The following is a 17,224-nucleotide window of genomic DNA, read 5'->3' on the forward strand; positions in this document are numbered from 1 at the left end:
TTACAAACTGCTAACCAAGATCATGCAACAGTCTCTTGACACAGGGGTTGTACCGACAGACTGGAAAATTGCAAATGTAATACAGATCCACAAAAAGGGAGACAAAACCGAACCAGGTAACTAGACCAATAAGCCTGACTTCTATTATATGTAAACTTATGGAAACTATAATAAGATCCAAAATGTAAAATTACCTATATGGTAACAGTATCCTGGGAGACAGTCAGCATGGTTTTAGTAAAGGGTGATCGTGTCTAACTAACCTACTTGATTTTTTTTAGGATGCAACATCGCCAATGGATAATTGCAAAGCATACGACATGGTTTATTTAGATTTCCAGAAAGCTTTTGACAAAGTTCTGCATAAAGGATTAATTCTCAAACTGAACGAAGGAGGGATTCAAGGAAATGCATGCACATGAATTAGGGAGTGGTTAACATGTAGAAAACAGAAAGGACTGATTAGAGAAGAAACCTCAAAATGGAGCATGGTAATCAGTGGTGTACCACAGGGATAGGTATTAGGTCCTCTGCTATTCCTAATCTACATTGATGATTTAGATTCTGGTATAGAAAGCAAACTTGTTAAATTTGCAGATGACACAAAAATAGGAGGAGTGGCAAACACTGTTGCAGCAGCAAAGGTCATTCAAAATGATCTAGACAGCATTCAGAACTGGGCAGACACATGGCAAATGACATTTAATAGAGAAAAGTGTAAGGTACTGCACGCAGGCAATAAAAATGTGCATTATATATATCATATGGGAGATACTGAAATTGAAGAAGGAATCTATGAAAAAGACCTAGGAGTTTATGTTGACTCGAAATGTCTTCATCTAGACAATGTGGGGAAGTTATAAAAAAGGCCAACAAGATGCTCGGATATATTGTGAAAAGTGCTGAATTTAAATCAAGGGAAGTAATGTTAAAACTTGCAATACATTAGTAAGACCTCATTTAGAATATTGTGTTCAGTTCTGGTCACCTTGTTACAAAAAGGATATTGCTGCTCTAGAAAGAGTGCAAAGAAGAGCAACCAGAATTATCCCGGGTTTAAAAAGCATGTTGTATGCAGACAGGCTAAAAGAACTGAATCTATTCAGTCTTGAACAAAGAAGACTACGCGGTGATCTGATTCAAGCATTCAAAATCCTAAAAGGTATAGACAATGTCGACCCAGGGGACTTTTTTGACCTGAAAAAAGAAACAAGGACCAGGGGTCACAAATGGAGATTAGATAAAGGGGCATTCAGAACAGAAAATAGGAGGCACTTTTTTACAGAGAGGATTGTGAGGGTCTGGAACCAGCTCCCCAGTAATGTTGTTGAAGCTGACACCCTGGGATCCTTCAAGAAGCTGCTTGATGAGATTCTGGGATCAATAAGCTACTAACAACCAAACGAGCAGGATGGGCCGAATGGCCTCCTCTCGTTTGTAAACGTTCTTATGTTCTTATGTTCTTATATATAAATAAATAAATATACAAATCGAAATATAAAGACTATATATAAATAAAGTTTTTAAAAGAAACTTAGAAAATTCCTTTTAAATAAAGCTTGTAAAAAATGGTAAAACCAAGACTGTAAAAACAGACCTGCACTATTGAAACACACCGCTCTCAGCTCGGAAGCTCCTCCCACAATCTCACAATCCTGAGAGAGAGAGATAGAGAGAATGAGAGAGAGAGAGCAAGAGAGCAACTTGGATAAAAAGGCAGCCATTTCTCACTGATCAATCTTTTTGATTTTTTATTAACTGTATGTGTATATATATATATACAGTGCCTTGCAAAAGTATTCAGACCCCTGACCAATTCTCTCATATTACTGAATTACAAATGGTACATTGAAATTTCATTCTGTTTGATATTTTATTTTAAAACACTGAAACTCAAAATCAATTATTGTAAGGTGACATTGGTTTTATGTTGGGAAATATTTTTAAGAAAAATAAAAAACTGAAATATCTTGCTTGCATAAGTATTCAACCCCCACACATTAATATTTGGTAGAGCCACCTTTCACTGCAATAACAGCTTTAAGCCTTTTGGGGTAGGTACAGTGCCTTGCGAAAGTATTCGGCCCCCTTGAACTTTGCGACCTTTTGCCACATTTCAGGCTTCAAACATAAAGATATGAAACTGTAATTTTTTGTGAAGAATCAACAACAAGTGGGACACAATCATAAAGTGGAATGAAATTTATTGGATATTTCAAACTTTTTTAACAAATAAAAAACTGAAAAATTGGGCGTGCAAAATTATTCAGCCCCCTTAAGTTAATACTTTGTAGCGCCACCTTTTGCTGCGATTACAGCTGTAAGTCGCTTGGGGTATGTCTCTATCAGTTTTGCACATCGAGAGACTGAAATTTTTGCCCATTCCTCCTTGCAAAACAGCTCGAACTCAGTGAGGTTGGATGGAGAGCATTTGTGAACAGCAGTTTTCAGTTCTTTCCACAGATTCTCGATTGGATTCAGGTCTGGACTTTGACTTGGCCATTCTAACACCTGGATATGTTTATTTGTGAACCATTTCATTGTAGATTTTGCTTTATGTTTTGGATCATTGTCTTGTTGGAAGACAAATCTCCGTCCCAGTCTCAGGTCTTTTGCAGACTCCATCAGGTTTTCTCCCAGAATGGTCCTGTATTTGGCTCCATCCATCTTCCCATCAATTTTAACCATCTTCCCTGTCCCTGCTGAAGAAAAGCAGGCCCAAACCATGATGCTGCCACCACCATGTTTGACAGTGGGGATGGTGTGTTCAGGGTGATGAGCTGTGTTGCTTCTACGCCAAACATAACGTTTTGCATTGTTGCCAAAAAGTTTGATTTTGGTTTCATCTGACCAGAGCACCTTCTTCCACATGTTTGGTGTGTCTCCCAGGTGGCTTGTGGCAAACTGTAAACGACACTTTTTATGGATATCTTTAAGAAATGGCTTTCTTCTTGCCACTCTTCCATAAAGGCCAGATTTGTGCAGTATACGACTGATTGTTGTCCTATGGACAGAGTCTCCCACCTCAGCTGTAGATCTCTGCAGTTCATCCAGAGTGATCATGGGCCTCTTGGCTGCATCTCTGATCAGTCTTCTCCTTGTATGAGCTGAAAGTTTAGAGGGACGGCCAGGTCTTGGTAGATTTGCAGTGGTCTGATACTCCTTCCATTTCAATATTATCGCTTGCACAGTGCTCCTTGGGATGTTTAAAGCTTGGGAAATCTTTTTGTATCCAAATCCGGCTTTAAACTTCTCCACAACAGTATCTCGGACCTGCCTGGTGTGTTCCTTGTTCTTCATGATGCTCTCTGCGCTTTAAACGGACCTCTGAGACTATCACAGTGCAGGTGCATTTATACGGAGACTTGATTACACACAGGTGGATTCTATTTATCATCATTAGTCATTTAGGTCAACATTGGATCATTCAGAGATCCTCACTGAACTTCTGGAGAGAGTTTGCTGCACTGAAAGTAAAGGGGCTGAATAATTTTGCACGCCCAATTTTTCAGTTTTTTATTTGTTAAAAAAGTTTGAAATATCCAATAAATTTCGTTCCACTTCATGATTGTGTCCCACTAGTTGTTGATTCTTCACAAAAAATTACAGTTTCATATCTTTATGTTTGAAGCCTGAAATGTGGCAAAAGGTCGCAAAGTTCAAGGGGGCCGAATACTTTCGCAAGGCACTGTATGTACCAGCTTTTCACACAGTGTCGGAGCGATTTTGGCCCATTCTTCTTGGTAGATTTGCTCCAGGTTGTTCAGGTTGTTTGGACGACGCTTGTGGACCGCAATTTTCAAATAGTGCCACAGATTCTCAATGGGATTGAGATCAGGACTTTGACTGGGCCACTGTAGGACATTCACCTTTTTGTTCTTGAGCCACTCCAATGTTGCTTTGCCCTTGTGCTTGGGATCATTGTCCTGCTGAAAGGTGAATTTCCTCCCAAGCTTCAGTTTTTTAGCAGACTTCTCTTGCAATATTTCCCTGTAATTTGCTCCATCCATTCTTCCTTCAATTTTAACAAGATGCCCAGTCCCTACTGATGATAAGCATTCCCACAGCATGATGCTGCCACCACCATACTTCACTGTAGGGATGGTGTGTCTTGAGGCATGGGTAGTGTTAGGTTTGCGCCACTCATAGCGCTTTGAGTTTTGGCCAAAAAGCTCTATCTTGGTCTCATCTGACCACAAAACCTTTTCCCACATCACAGCTGGGTCACTCTCATGCTTTCTGGCAAACTCCAGACGTGCTTTCAGATGGTACTTTTTGAGTAACGGCTTCTTTCTTGCCACCCTCCCATACAGGCCAGTGTTATGCAGAGCTCTTGATATGGTTGACTGGTGCACCATTACTCCACTCCCAGCCACTGAACTCTGTAGCTCCTTCAAAGTGATTGTTGGCCTCTCTGTGGCTTCTCTCACAAGTCTCCTTCTTGTTTGAGTTTTGAGGGACGACCTTTTCTTGGCAGTGCCTGGGTGGTGTGATGCGGCGTCCACTTCCTGATTATTGATCCAACTGTGCTCACTGGGATATCCAAACACTTGGATATTATTTTGTACCCTTTCCCTAATCTATGCATTTGTATTACTCTATCTCTAACTTCTGTAGAATGCTCTTTGGTCTTCATTTTCCTTCAGATTCACAGCTTGAGCAATGATCCTTCAACAGTGGGGATTTTATCCAGAAAATGTGACAGCAACTTTAATGGTTCACAGGTGGAGGCCAATGGTAAGGTAATTATTATTATCATTATTATTATTTATTTCTTAGCAGACACCCTTATCCAGGGCGACTTACAGTTGTTACAAGATATCACTTTTCTTTTTTTTTTTTACATACAATTACGTTATTTTTTTACACATTATTTTTACATACAATTACCCATTTATACAGTTGGGTTTTTACTGGAGCAATCTAGGTAAAGTACCTTGCTCAAGGGTACAACAGCAGTGTCCCCTAACTGGGATTGAACCCACGACCCTCCGGTCAAGAGTCCAGAGCCCTAACCACTACTCCACACTGCTGCCTAATTGTGTCCTCGTTAGGGCAATTTCTTTCATCGGTGTAAACTGGGAGCTTCCACAGCACAGGGGTTGAATACTTATGCAAGCAAGATATTTCAGTTTTTTATTTTTCTTAAAAATATTTCCCAACATAAAACCAATGTCATCTTACAGTAATTGATTTTGAGTTTCAGTGTTTTAAAATAAAATATCAAACAGAACAAAATTTCAATGTACCGTTTGTAATTCAGTAATATGAGAGAATTGGTCAGGGATCTGAATACTTTTGCAAGGCACTATATATATATATATATATATATATACACACACATACATCCCTTACCAAATGATCTTCAATTAAAATACAATAGTTTTGTCTATAAGTAGTGAACTGCCTTTTTTCAAATGCCACACATCTTAACCAATACTATCTGCTTTGCTGTCAGCCATTTTAAGTGGATCTTGAAACAGCCAATCAACATTAATCATTACAGTAAACAGCATTTTAGATAACTTCAGCAGTCCTGGGTGCCTGTTTTTTTTTTGTTTTTTTAAATAACATTTTTTCTTTTATCAAGCTAGCAGCACCTACGTCTCTGCTTAGTCATTCACTGATTTCTTCCTTCAAAACCTACACAACAAAGAGAGCTAATGAAGCACTTGAGAAAAAAAAAACTTCTGAGAATGTACACTAAGCACAATAGGATGTTGAAGAGATGTGTGTGTGTGTTGGGGGAGGGGGCGGCAGGTACATTTTAGAAACACTACAGGTAAAAGTGATAATGAGTATACAGCTGAAAGGTAGTATAATAACTGTGTTTAAAAGAAATGGCATAATGATCATTATTTTATTAGAACCATTCTGAATTCTACCATGTGACAAAGTGGCTGAGTGGCAGCAGGGGCAGGAGTGATGCAGTGCATGAAAGAAACAGACAGTTTTGGAAATGTTTGGAAATGTTTTTATTGCATTTTTCAGGCCTGGTGACCAAACAATAATTCCTCGGCAATACACACCAATGTTTACAGCACGGGGTAAATACCACGGGAAAGTCCCAAATAATAAACAATATCCGCCCCACAATAGTACAAACGCGGTCACCAGTCCTGGGTGCGTGCAGTAGTGCTCATGGTGGGTGATACAAGTTTATAGGCAGCAGTGTGGAGTAGTGGTTAGGGCTCTGGACTCTTGACCGGAGGGTTGTGGGTTCAATCCCTGGTGGGTGACACTGCTGCTGTACCCTTGAGCAAGGTACTTTACCTAGATTGCTCCAGTAAAAACCCAACTGTATAAATGGGGAATTGTATGTAAAAAATAATGTGATATCTTGTACAATTGTAAGTCGCCATGGATAAGGGTGTCTGCTAAGAAATTAATAATAATAATAATAATAATAATAATATTTGTGACAATGGTGAAGTGCTGTCTTTTAGTGCTGGCCCTTGGCGACAGGTCCGGATCTGTGTTAGCTCTCTAGTAATGCAGAAGACAAGACAATTACAAGACAAAGAAACAAAATGCAACAGAGTCTCTCAGTCCTTCTTAGTTTATGTACACAAACCAAAGCAAAGGAACAGATTGCGATTCTCCATCCCCTTTTATGCTGTCACACATGACCCCTTGGTAAACGAGTGCAACTGCCTCTCCAATCTGCGGCTGCCACGTCGTTTCCCTTCCGGGTCAATGCGTTATTGCAGCGGAGTCTCGCCCCCTTCCTAGCTGGCCGACTTCCCTTGAACCCTGGGAAAGAACTCAGGCCAGCCCTTCACAGGTCGGGAGGGAGATTTACAACCAAGAATCATAGTATTTCTGTCACATACCATCATTAGGAATGCACATAGTCCAAAAACAAACACCACTGTAGAAGAATAATCCTCAGTGTATTGAATTATCTTTCATCAGTTTAAACCAAGTCTTCACAATACCAGTACAATAGCCATACTAAATGCTAAAAGTTGACATAAATACTGTACTACAGTAAAAAAAACATTCATCACATGATATGTGAGTTCAAGTCCTGGCAGTGAAAAAAGATTCCTAACAGTGCCCCAGTGCAATGCCCTTGAGGGAGCTTGTTATTCTCAGACATTTTCAACCATAAATGTCAATTAGCATCAACCGTGATGGAAGCTGTGAGATGTGTACACCAGTCCACTAAGAACTAAAGGTGAGACTTTCAGAACTAATTAAGACTCATATATTCCTTTGGCATTGGTCTGTCTACCCAGATGTCTCATATTTATAACAGAAATGCTGTTTCAAGCATTGTTGGGTGGACTTCATCTGCAATGATTCTTTAGTAAACTACTGCTTTCATTCGTCTCTTCAGAGTAAAAAGGGGAGCAAGGGTATACAATAGCAAGAGAACATGCCCAGTACAAAGAAAAGTTTTTTTTTTTTTCTTGGCTAAGGATATTTTTTTATTAATATTTATTGGTGTTTTAGATAATGGTGCCCTTCCCAAATAATCGCCAACGGCAAAGGAAAAAAACTGTAGTGGAAATAGTAATGCAGTCTGTCCTGAGGGTAATTTATACAACAGTGGTAAAATCTGCAGGATCTCAATGGTATAAGCCGATACATACAGTATTTACTGTAATTTCTATAAGTACAGTATCACGGTACCACTATTACATGGAACACTGTAATAGCGTTCTACCGTACTGTGACCACTATGTAGATCTATTGTGTTGCCATAGCTGGTAATGTTGTGGTCTGTGAATGGTTAGCTAGTGTTTCTTTAGGGTAGTAAGGACTGGTTTTATAATGATACCCTGATAGATTCCTTTCTTTATTTTTCTTTAAATATGGTCAAATATTTTAAAACTGTGGTAAGATTATTAAAGGGTTAATTCCAAAGTGGAAAGCTTTCTACAGCTGTACAGTAGTAAGAGATGTGGGTGTCTGGAACCAACTCCCCAGTAATGTTGTTGAAGCTGACACCCTGGGATCTTTCAAGAAGCTGCTTGATGAGATTCTGGGATCAATAAGCAACTAACAATCAAACAAGCAAGATGGGCCAAATGGCCTCTTCTCGTTTGTAAGCTTTCTTATGTTCTTCTTATGTTCTTATTTATTAAAAAAATGAAAATATAAATTAAATTTGCAGAAGGCTGTCATGTGTACTGACGTGTACTAATACTGACTTCACAATGCTTTCATATGAGCTGCTAGTGTTCTACAAGCTTCCATTAGACAAACTGTGAGGTGCTTTACATTGGTCTTTTACACTGAAATTCTGGAAGATTCAAATAGCAAAATACAAATGTGAAATGACATTTCCATAATGTTCTTAACCGATAACATCAATAATACCTAATTTACTACAATATAATACCTACTTTTTTTTTTTTTTTTAAACGCCAAGGCGTTATATATGTTCATGAAGGATTTATTCCGCTGTCAATTTAACCATAATTGTTACTGTGCCTGTTGGCATCTGTCAATTAATCTTAAAGAAATAAAAACTATTAAATAAATTTTTAAAAAAAGTTTTAAATGTCTCTGCTCACCCCTATCACCTACTATTCAGATTATTGCATTACCGCATAAACTAATAGCTATAATATAACAATTCCACCTGCTGTACATTTTTCACCTGTTTACCCCCCTTTCCACCTCCAATACTGCCTACAACATGCAAGATGGATGCTGAAACCATTCTAAAATCCTCTAGTATTGTCTTTCCAGTAGTTTAATTCTACTGAAAGTATACCTACACGTCTATTTCAGTTCCTGCAAATAGATGTATTTATTTATTCTATTTATTATTATTATTATTATTATTATTATTATTATTATTATTATTATTATTATTATTATTATTATTTATTTCTTAGCAGACGTCCTTATCCAGGGCGACTTACAATCATAAGCAAATACATTTCAAGTATCACAGTACAAGTAATAATACAATTAAGAGCAAGATAAATACAATGACTTTGGTTCAAGCAAGTACAAGTGTGACAAAATACTACAGATTAAACACTTGGCAGATTACAGTACTCTGAAGTACAAGATTAAATGCAGTAAAATAGGGGGCAGATAAGAGTAAGTAAAGCGCATTTAAGGAAGGGTGATAAGTGTCCCAGGGGAAAACAGAGGAGTTCTACAGGTGCTGTTTGAAGAGGTGAGTCTTAAGGAGTTGCCGGAATGTGGTCAGGGACTGGGCAGTCCTGACATCTGTAGGAAGGTCATTCCACCACTGCGGAGCGAGGGTGGAGAAGGATCGGGCTCTGGAGGCAGGGGAGCGTAGAGGAGGTAGAGCCAGTCTTCTAGTGCAGGCGGAGCGGAGAGGTCGAGTGGGGGTGTAGGGAGAGATGAGGGTCTGGAGGTAGCTGGGTGCAGTCTGGTCAAGGCATCTGTAGGCTAGTACAAGAGTCTTGAACTGGATGCGAGCGATGATCGGGAGCCAGTGGATTGAGCGGAGTAGTGGAGTTGCATGGGAGAAGTGAGGCAGAGAGAACACCAGGTGGGCAGCGGAGTTCTGGATGAGCTGGAGCGGACGGGTGGCGGACGCAGGGAGGCCAGCCAGGAGGGAGTTGCAGTAGTCTAGGCGGGAGAGTACCAAGGCCTGGACCAGGAGCTGGGTTTCTATTTAGAAATGTCCAGTAAATCTCACACCCTGCTGTCTTCCAACTTATTAAGCCATCAAGGTACAGAATTGCAACTCCAGGAAGGCAGTGTGCATCGCTCACCAACCTGTCAATCAGGCATTTCTCAACTCCCTGCCTCAGAGATTTTGAATAATAGAACTGTAAGCAGAGGCAACGGAAGCAGCATTGGGAAGATGACAAACTAGCTACTCTGGTAGACAACAGCCATTTTTAATGGCCAAGGTATTTTAAGCAGGCCCTACAGAAATGATCCATATTATTGTTATTGTATCCACATGTATTCGTACTGGGGGTCGCCAAAATGGTTAGCATATATTCTGTGGGGGTCTTAGGCCTTTATTTGCCCAGCCAAGGTTCAAGTAGAGGATAATATCATTTTCTCATGAGGTTTTATTACAGTAATAAGATTTGTCTTTCCGACTTCCCTCCCTGGCAGAAGCAGGATTCAAACCATACTTACTTGGCTCACCCTGCACCTCAAGCAGCAGCACTTTTACTATGTGAGACACTGTGGGACATTTTACATGCTGCACAGCTTATGCATTATTAATCAGGATTGACTCATAGTATTGCATGCTAATATATTCTGACCCTTCCATTATTCTCAGTATATTGTGGATTATCCCATATCTTATGTTGTATATGGAAAAATATAGTGTGTCAATATATATCAAAATATATTTGATTATACACCATGACAAACTTTCCAATCAATCAGATTGCTCCATTGCCATAGGATATGTCACAATACACTACATCTTTTGATTTCTGTAGTCTATGAAATGGAACTAGTTTAAGATGAAAAAAAAAAAAAAAAAAAAAAAATAATAATAATAATAATAATAATAATAACAACAAAAGCATTCCATCACTACAGCAACCAGGGAGACAGATGAGAGCAAAGTAAAAAGAAAAAAAAAACTGGAATGTTCAAGGATGACCTGATAACCTAGTGTGTGAGAATAACACATGCCGCACAGCCTAATTAGCCTAGATTAAGTTAACACAATATATTCAACTTATCAACTTCATTGTTGTATGCAAATAATTTTGCTCACAATGTACAGCCTTTTTTGTGAAGGTACTAGAGGGCGAAGAAAACTGTCTGGTTGACTTTGTTTCTTTTCTTAGTTTTACCTCAGTCTTTCCAATCCACTTTGCCCAATTGTTTTAATTTTTAATTTTCCTATATCCCAAAGTTTTATGGATCAATGTGATTGGGGTTTGTATTGCAAATCTTACCAAGCTAATATAACAAATAAGCATATTTCTAGTTGTTTAAACTGCAGGTTTTCAAACTCAGCCAAACTCTCTCTTGCCTGAGGCAGATGCAGACTGACTCCTGAGCTACTATCTCGTCCCTCTGTGCTCCACGATCCACATTGGGAAGTCGAGAATACTTAGAGGAGACAGTGCCTTGCTGTCAGCGCAGTGTGACATGCAGTGACAGGTAAGCAGATACAATGTCAATATGACAGGTTGAATTCTCAACCATGCATCCGATCAGCAGTGCACTGTATGGACAGGAGTTGTGTATGTGAATCATTCTTTCAAAACAAAGACAATGCTGTATGTTGCACTATATGTACATATCCAAATATACAATTTGTTAATAGCGTTAAATTAGTTCTAACCAATGTTGTAAAATCGATATTCCTACATCATTAGCATTACCCTTTAAAAAGTTTAATACAGTAAATTTGCACTGTAGATTTACTGTGGTTATACAATGCATTTACCATGGTTTGCCAATATTAAATATTACTTTACCATACATTCCCTATGCTTTACCATACATTCCCTATGCTTTTACTTTGGTTAATTATTTTAAGGCTATTGCCGGTCCCTCTTTTATGGTGTTAAGTCATATAATTTCTTTTAGGAAATGCAGATTTAACAATGCACTACAAACATGTTAGTAATATAGGCCTACATTCCCCACCATAGCAGTAAATTCAAAATTAGAGCTATTAGTATGCTGAGAGTATTGCTGAATATATTGAAATAATAATTAGCAATGAAATGTTTAAATCACTATTTGGTAAGAGATTCTCCAGATATGCAGAAAAGTTAGTGTGACCTTCAGATAGATGGATAAACGGAAAGACATACAACTCCATATATCACATGAATCTGACATTCTTCATAGCTTAAGTTAAATAATGTTACTGCCAAATTTCTTAACAATTGGATTAGCTGTAAAAAGGTTTCAATAGGTAAGTAAAGTACAATGATGCGGTCACTTAAAGAAAGATTCAATTAGATGAGATTTATTCACAATGTTATCCCCTGCCAGAATTAAATACATAACATTGCTCTCAGCAAAAAAAGTCAAACTGGTCTAAATACATCTTTATTGAACCATGTTTTAGCCCACATTCAAAACAAGTATGTCTGTTAACAAGCATCCCCAGACACGGCAGTGAATTCACAATCATGGCGTTTACATGGACAAGTCATCACAGTTTTCCTCATAATGGTTTTGCCTAGATATGTGTAACATCTAAAAGTTTTATTTAATTAAAGTAGTCTAAATCTATGTGGAAAATGTGGGAACACAACAATACAATAAAAAACAGTATGTAGGCCTATATGAATATAAGATTGAGAACAGGGAGATATGTAAAAATACACACAAGGTTCCTGAGCAGCTTCATGCACTGGCAGTTCTATAGGCGGATTACCAGGCTGAGCAACCTAATGTTCCTGTACACATCTGCCAGTCCCTATACCCTGCCTCTGCTCTGAGAAGGCAGTGACTGCTGGTCTGCAGCTGCGGTAGAAGTGCCAGGCGCTGAATCTGCTTAAAGTGTATCTTGCAGGTTAAATAGAAATAACATTTTGCGTGCCATATGGACACACCCACTCTAAAATCGTGCTGGCCGGAATAAAAGCGGAAGTTACGATAATTGCTGAATCAGCTTTTCTGATAACCATGATCTTAAAAATTGCATCATAACTTCTTCGTAATCCCTTTGATACTTGATCCCTTTTCACTTCACTCTTTTCCACATGGTCACTGTATACTGTACTCAATACGCACTTTCGCAACAGCCTTGATTTGACAAGGCGAGTTGTATTTTTCCAATCTTATTTTTATAAAAAAAAAACTTGCCTTATATTTGGGCTAATGCGGGTACATATATATATACATATATATTTATTAAAAAAAAAAAAAAAAAAAAAAAAAACACACTGAATGTACCTCATCTGACTTCAACCTGACTTGTTGCTTGCTTCTGAATCCCATACTATATTCAAGTAAGTCGCCCTCCAGATACTCACTGTCGAGAAAGTGCGCACCACAAACGACATAATTGTTTTGGTGAACGAACTTCGCGGTGAAATACAAACCATACCCTGGAGTGAAATATGACACTATTTTTTCCCTGGAAAGGCATGTACCTGATGTCCTGCCATGCTACAGTTCATGCAAGACCTGCACACGCACAAATTCACCAATATTATTATTTATTTATTTATTTATTTATTTTTACCTCACAATCCCATAGGCCAGACATACAGACTGAGACTGTTTCCCTTTTGATAAGTCACACGTGACATTGTACAAAAAGGTTGTGTTTTTGGTAGGCGTGGTTCGTGATCCACATTAATCACATTTTTTATTTTTTAAAATAATAATGCTAATATTCTTAATAAACACTGCTGCATCCATTTCGGTGATAAAAAAACCCTGCAAGATATACTTTAACTATCACTTCACGGGGCGTGAGCTGGGGTGAAGGAAAAGCAGAAGCAGCAGTTAGTAGGATAGAAAGATGGTCGCTGTCTGAGGGCGGCGATGCCGACACATCCCAGGGGCAGAGGACCCAGCATACCGAAGACAGGATAGAAAGGTGGTCGCTGACTGAGGGCGACGATGCCGACACATCCCAGGGGCAGAGGACCCAGCAACCGAAAACATATACGAGGGTTATGACTGGAGAGCCGCCCCTCGAGAGGAAGTCGGTCCCGGATGACCGGGACACGAAAGGAGATGAGAGAGAGAGAGGTACCCAGCGTCTGAGACTTCTGTAAGGGGCACTCGTTAAACCCCTGACTGGCCGAGACGTCGCGCTGCCTGGGACCTGAAATAAGGACAAAGCATAGAGTTTAGTATAGGACTCGAGCACAAGGGCCACGTCCCAAAAGAAAGGCAGAATTGAACAGAGCCTCGAGTGAGGCAAGATAAGCGCAGGAGCTGCGACAGGACAGAGTATGGCCGGGGGTCCGCTCTGACTCACATGGTGAGAACCCCCCTGAAGGTAAGGGAGGCGGATGCCTAACCCTGAGGTAGGGGAAGTGAGACTCACTTGCCCCCCAAAGGATGGACCCCCGGCACCTCACAAAATCTCCCACACCGTGCGACAAACAAGAGACAGTACATGCCGACGCATAACATAGACACAAGACCAGAAGGACAAACGAGACAAACAGAGGGAAGTTAGTGGATATTAGTAGGATGTGATTATGTGTATATCTGTCGCTCAGTGGAGAGGAAAAACCCCCTTGAGGCCAATTAGGGGAAAACCTCTGGTGGCCCCGGCGGTCAGGTAGCCCCCACTCCGGGCATACTAGCGATTTTAAAATGGGCTAGGACTATATCGGAGGGGGATGAATGAACATAGGAGTCTACTGCAGAGGAGGACCAGCGCCCCATGGTCTTGATCAGACTGTGGTTGATGCTGGCCCTTGCGGCGGAGGTAGCTGCACCTATACAAAATGAGTGGGGAGTATAAAGCTGAGAAGGGAGGTCTGTTCTGGAGAGGAGGGTGGAGAGGTGGGCTGAGAACCAGTGATGAGTGATAATGGAGTGAGAAGAATCAATGAATAGAGGGTCCGGGGGGGAAGAGGGTTACCTGATGGAGAGATATCTTGACATTGTAGAGAAAGGGCAGATAGAAGATTCAATCCTTGAGAGCTGAATGAACTGACCGTGCCGGAGTTGATCTGTCTTTGAGGTACGCAGCCGGATTATGAAGTAGGAATTGGAAATACGAGAGAGGTCACATAAGCGAACACCCGCTGCGGGGAAACTAGAAGCTGAAGGAACTGTGAATTCTGAGACTCTGAGGAAACCGAAGAAGGCTGTTAGGCAGATGGTCTCCATGAGGAGATCTTCGGAGGGGGAGAAGCAACTTTTCCGAAGAGTAGAGATGAGTGAATGGAGAATGTCTGTTGATATGGGCAGGCGGGAAAGTGCAGCAAGGGGGGAACTTTTGCAGATTCCGCGGAGAGTCAAACGAACTACTGGTATGGTGAGAATGGTGGGAGAAGGCACGGACATGATGCGGTAGTGATATTGGATTCCTGAAAAGTAAGATTTAATGGATGCTGGGGAGAGATGGAGAGATTCCTTAGCATGGACAATGAAGGCCAGGATCCAGTCTTGATTGAAGGGAATAGGGTGAATATGATTATGAGCGCAGAAGGTTAGGAATGCTGACCAGGCTGTAGAATAAGAAGCTCTTGAAGAGGGGGTGAGGGCTGTAGACATGTAGTTTTGAGCAGACTGAAGGAGGTTGCGAAGGGTAGGGTTTAGTCGAAAAGCAGCTGATGAAACTGTGGGATCTGAAGGGGGTTTGGGGAAGCAGACGGGACCAGCTGACGGAACTTGGATATCTGCAGGGGAGAGATAGCATCAGCAGCATTATTATGGGTACCAGGAAGATGGCGGGCTTGTATTAGGAAGTTGAGAGATACAGAAGACCATATGAGACGACGGAGCAAGCGCATAATGAGAGGGGATGAAGAACGTCCTTTGTTGATGATGTGCACTGTGGGTTTGTTATCACTGAAGAAAAGGATTGATTTCCTTGACCATTGGTCAACCCGCCGAATCTGATGGATGAGGCGTCGGTGAAGAGGGCAAGATCGTGAGGGGCTGAAATAAAGTTATCATAAAATAAGGAGAGACCGTTCCAGTTAGTAAGGAGAGAGATCCGCATTTTTATATCTTTTCGGGCTTCAGCTGAGATTTTGACGTGTGAATTCATATTCTTCGCAGCTGATGAGAGGGCTAGAAGACGTGAGATAAATGTTCTGCCCTGAGGAATGATGCGAATGGCAAAATTAAAATGACCGAGGAGAGACAGGAGGTCTCGCTTCTTAATGAAAGAGGAGATCTGAAAACTGTTGATGAGTAAGAGAATACGTTGGAGTTTGGAAGGGGGCAGGCTGGCTTCGAATTTCACAGTATCTAAAGTAATGCCGAGGAATTCCAGAGAGTTGACGGGGCCAATGGTTTTCTCTTGAGAAAGGGGTACACCAACTAAGGAGAAGAGGGCCTTGAGCTGATTAATTGCTTAGGCTGGAGGATCTGAAGGGGGGGAAATAAGTAGGAAGTCGTCCATTAGATGGAGGAGAAAGGGAACACGATAGGTGTTGAGCAAAATCCAGGAGAGGGCTTCTGATAAGGAATCAAATATTTTTGGGCTACTGCAGCAACCGAAGGTGAGCTGGGTGGAGAAATAGAACTTGTCTGCCCAGCACACTCCAAAAAGGTGACGGAGGGAAGGATGAATAGGCATGACCTTGAATGCGTCAGAGATATCGGCCTTGGCCAGCCAGGCTCCGTGACCTGCAATTTTGATTAAATGAATGGCATATGAGAGCTTTATGTAGTGAACAGCAAACTCCTCACTTGAAATGAGGGAATTGATGCTACGTGTGTAACGGTCCCGAGGAGCAGATAGGTCAATAATAAGGCGTTTCTTGCCAGAATACTTGCGGGTAGCGATTCCTATGGGATTAATGCGAAAGGTAGTGAAGGGCAGTGTTGCAAAGGGACCGACCATGAAGCCTTTATCAACTTCGGCTTAGGGAACTGACGACTTCTGGCTCTGCTATGGCAGAATGGAGGTTTTGACAGATGTGAGACTCAGAAGGGATGTGAGAAATGCCAGTGAAGAAGCCATTTGTAAGTCCGTTAATTAGATAGGAGACGAACGGCTTGTCAGGATGATTTTGAAGCGCCTTATCGAAAGCCAGAACGTTGATGGGAGTAAAAACATGAAGCAGTTTTGATTGTCACTTAGCTGTAAGAGGACATATGGACCGGGAGTGGGCATCATTACAGAAGCTGCAGACTTGGAGGTTCTTGCAGAGACGGTTGAAGCAGATGGAAGAATTAAAATTATTACATATATGCCTGCCGCCTGAAAACTTGATGGGACGGCCATAGATATCTTGGACTTGAGATCTGGTGGGCGGAGCTGAAGCATGGATGGAAGCAAGGGCAAGTGGTCTTGAACTGGGAAGAGAAGGCAAGGGATGAGGAATGGGTTGAAGTGGACTAGCTGCAGCTTTAGGGTATAAGTGAGAGGAGTGCGCTGTGGAGGCGCATGCACTGCAGGCGTTGGCACGAATTCCACTGAAGATGCGGGTGAAAAGATCTGGGTCGGAATGGGACCAGTCCACGATACGGTTGTCAGCTGAAAGGGTGGCAGCGGCTTTGGCTGAGAAAGCGCGGTGGTATTGATAGAACAGGGTGCCCCCATAGCGCACAGACAATTCAACAACCAGGAAGAGATACTGATTTAGCTCCTGTAATCTGTGTGGATAAACAGAACAGAGAATGTCACGATAGATGGAGA

General features: G+C 41.0%; 1 pseudogene; it reads right to left on the reverse strand.

Annotated features, from left to right (window-relative positions):
- Positions 1–15,167: 15,167 nt before the first annotated feature.
- Positions 15,168–16,426, reverse strand: LOC117416770 (uncharacterized; annotated as a pseudogene).
- Between the last annotated feature and the right edge of the window lie 798 nt (positions 16,427–17,224).

This window comes from Acipenser ruthenus, chromosome 12, assembly GCF_902713425.1.
Source record: "Acipenser ruthenus chromosome 12, fAciRut3.2 maternal haplotype, whole genome shotgun sequence".
Lineage (NCBI taxonomy): Eukaryota > Metazoa > Chordata > Actinopteri > Acipenseriformes > Acipenseridae > Acipenser > Acipenser ruthenus.